This window comes from Triturus cristatus, chromosome 1_1 (genome assembly GCF_964204655.1).
Source record: "Triturus cristatus chromosome 1_1, aTriCri1.1, whole genome shotgun sequence".
NCBI classification, from domain to species: Eukaryota; Metazoa; Chordata; class Amphibia; order Caudata; family Salamandridae; genus Triturus; species Triturus cristatus.
This window is the reverse complement of record NC_140579.1, coordinates 188789567-188792933: the sequence shown is the minus strand read 5'-3', so window position 1 is coordinate 188792933 and position 3367 is coordinate 188789567. Positions and strand designations below refer to the sequence as shown.

The 3367-nt window shown below is 63.7% G+C and overlaps 1 pseudogene; it reads left to right on the top strand.

Moving 5' to 3' along the window:
- The first annotated feature begins 356 nt into the window (after positions 1–356).
- On the top strand, positions 357–1809 carry LOC146869960 (28S ribosomal RNA; annotated as a pseudogene).
- The last annotated feature ends 1558 nt before the right edge of the window (positions 1810–3367 follow it).

Here is a 3367-nt window from a genome sequence, read left to right as displayed (position 1 = left end):
GAAGGGACGGGCGATGGCCTCCGTTGCCCCCGGCCGATTGAAAGGGAGTCGGGTTCAGATCCCCGAACCCGGAGTGGCGGAGACGGGTGCCCTCGCGGCATCCAGTGCGGTAATGCAAACGATCCCAGAGAAGCCGGCGGAGCCCCGGGGAGAGCTCTCTTTTCTTTGTGAAGGGCAGGTGCCCTAGAATGGGTTCACCACGAGAGACAGCCTGAGGCTTGGAAAGCGTCACGGTTCCGGCGGCGTCCAGTGAGCTTTCGCTGGTCCTTGAAAATCCAGGGGAAAGGATGTAAATCTCGCGCCGGGCCGTACCCATATCCGCAGCAGGTCTCCAAGGTGAACAGCCTCTGGCATGTTGGAACAATGCAGGTAAGGATTGGCTCTAAGCGCTGGGTCGGTCGGGGGCGCGAAGCGGGGCTGGGCACGCGCCGCGGCTGGACGAGGCGCCTCACTCCGGGGCGGCGGTGACTCTGGACTCTCCGCGTGCCCCCTCCCCGGGGCGCGGGGCCGGCGTTCTGCCTCGCCGGCGCGTAGCAGCTGACTTAGAACTGGTGTGGACCAGGGGAATCCGACTGTTTAATTAAAACAAAGCATCGCGAAGGCCCAAGGCGGGTGTTGAGGCAATGTGATTTCTGCCCAGTGCTCTGAATGTCAAAGTGAAGAAATTCAATGAAGAGCGGGTAAACGGCAGGAATAACTATGACTCTCCTAACGTAGCCAAATGCCTCGTCATCTAATTAGTGACACGCACGAATGGATGAACGAGATTCCCACTGTCCCTACCTACTATCTAGCGAAACCACAGCCAAGGGAACAGGCTTGGCAGAATCAGTGGGGAAAGAAGTCCCTGTTGAGCTTGACTCTAGGCTGGCACTGTGAAGAGGCATGAGAGGTGTAGGATAAGTGGGAGGCCCTTGAGCCGCCGGTGAAATACCACTACTCTTATCTTTTTTTCACTTACCCGGTGTGGCGGGGCGAGCCCCGTGAGGCTCTCGCTTCTGGCTCCAAGCACCTGGCACCCGCCGGGCGCGACCCGCTCCGGTGACAGTGGCAGGTGGAGAGTTTGACTGGGGCGGTACACCTATCAATCGAAAACGCAGGTGTCCTAAGGCGAGCTCAGGGAGGACAGAAACCTCCCATGGAGCAGAAGGGAAAAAGCTCGCTTGATCTTGATTTTCAGTATGAATACAGACCGTGAAAGCGGGGCCTCACAAACCTTCTGACTTTTTGGGTTTTAAGCAGGAGGTGTCAAAAGTTACCACACAGATAACTGGCTTGTGGCGGGCAAGCGCTCATTGCGACACGCTTTTTGATCCTTCGATGTCGGCTCTTCCTATCATTGTGAAGCAGAATTTACCAAGCGTTGGATTGTTCACCCACTAAAAGGGAATGTGAGCTGGGTTTAGACCGTCGTGAGACAGGTTAGTTTTACCCTACTGAAGATGTGTTGTAGCAATAGTGCTTGGCTGAGGAGCCAATTGGGCGAAGCTACCATCTGTGGGATTATGACTGAACGCCTCTAAGTCAGAATCCCCCCTAAACCGTATTGATACCGCAGTGCCGTGGAGCCTCGGTTTGCCTGGGATAGCCAGCCTCTCTCGGGGGGCTGGTGCGTAGAGCCGCTCGCTTGTGGACCGGAGCGCGGACGGAAGGAGACCGCCTCCATCGCCCTTAGTGCATCGCATGTTCGTGGGGCACCCGGTGCTAAATCATTCGTAGACAACCTGATTCCGGGTCAGGGTTTTTGTAAGTAGCAGAGCAGCTACCTCGCTGCGATCTATTGAAAGTCATCCTCTGAGCCAATCTTTTGTCTCTCCGTGTGTAGGTGCCCGCGGATGCCCTCCTCCACCCCACCCAGGGGTGGGTCCCTCTGCTGCCAGGCCGGCGGGAGGGACATGGAGGGGGGCACGTGGGCCCATGGGAGGCCACCTCCACCACGTGCCCTACAGCACGGGGGCCTCCCCCTCTCGTCCCTGCCCCACCGGGGTGCGGGGATGGGGGCCACCATCCCTTGCAGGTCAGCAGGGTGGCCAGATGGCCTGGGCTGGCTGGGCCTCCCCTTCCCGCTGCTCCCGTGCAAGTCGAGCAGGGTGGCGAGCAGCCCCGGGGAAGGAGCCTCCCGTGTGGCGGCCTTAGAGTGCCTGGCCACCCTCTCCGTTGCCGGACTGCAAGGGCGACTGGGTACAGCACCCTCCCAGGCCATCTGGGCGCTGGGTCGTCCCCGGCCATCTGGTCGCCTGGCTGCGCGACCAGAAGGCCCTGCAGGCCCATGTGACCAGATGGCCCTGTGGGCCTGGGTGACCAGATGGCCCTTTGGGCCGGGTGACCAGATGGCCGACCGGCAGGGCTAACTCCTACTTTTGTCCTTCCCCAGGGTTCTGCAAGCCAATAGTCGAGGAAAATGGGTTCCCCAGGCAGTCCGGCGGGGAGAGGACGTGCCCTGGGCTTATCCCCTCCTTGGTATAAGCTGAGGGTCTGGGCGCTGGGGACAGGGGTCCACCGGGGCCTGGGGAGGCTCTCCCCGGCCAGCCTAGGGCTCAGAAGCTGGGCCCGGGGCTTGAGCTCCGTCCGGCGGGTCCCGAGGTGCGGGAGCCCCCTGTCCGGCAAGCCAGCCGAGGGTCGAGGTGCTGGGGACAGGGGTCCACCGGGGCCCAGGGAGGCTCTCCCTGGCCTGGCTAGGGTTCGGAAGCTGGGACCGGGCCCGGGGCTTGAGCTCCGTCTGGCGGGCCCCGGGGTGTGGGAGCCCCCCGTCCTGCAAGCCAGCCGAGGGTCCGGGCGCTGGGGCGGGGGTCCACCAGGGCCCGGGGAGGCTCTCCCCGGCCTGGCTAGGCTTCGGAAGCTGGGATGGGCTCGAGCTCTGTCCGGCGGGCCCCGGGGTGCGGGAGCCCCCTATCCTGCAAGCCAGCCGAGGGTCCGGCCGCTGGGGACAGGGGTCCACTGGGGCCCAGGGAGGCTCTCCCCGGCCTGGCTAGGGTTTGAAAGCTGGGACGTGGCCCGTGGTTTGAGCTCTGTCCGGCGGGCCCCAGGGTGCAGGAGCCCCCGTCCTTCAAGCCAGCCGAGGGTCTGGCCGCTGGGGACAGGGGTCCACTGGGGCCCGGGGAGGCTGTCCCTGGCTTGGCTAGGGTTCGGAAGCTGGGACCGGGCCCGGGGCTCGAGCTCCATCCAGCGGGCCTCGGGAGCCCCCCGCCCTGCAAGTAGCTGAGGGTCGGGGCGCTGGGGACGGGGGTCCACCGGGGCCCACGGAGGCTCTCCGCGGCCTGGCTAGGATTCGGAAACTGGGACCGGGCCTAGGGCTTGAGCTCCGTACAGAAGGCCCTGGGGTGCGGGAGCCCCCCCGTCCTGCAAGCCAGCCGAGGGTCTGAGTGCT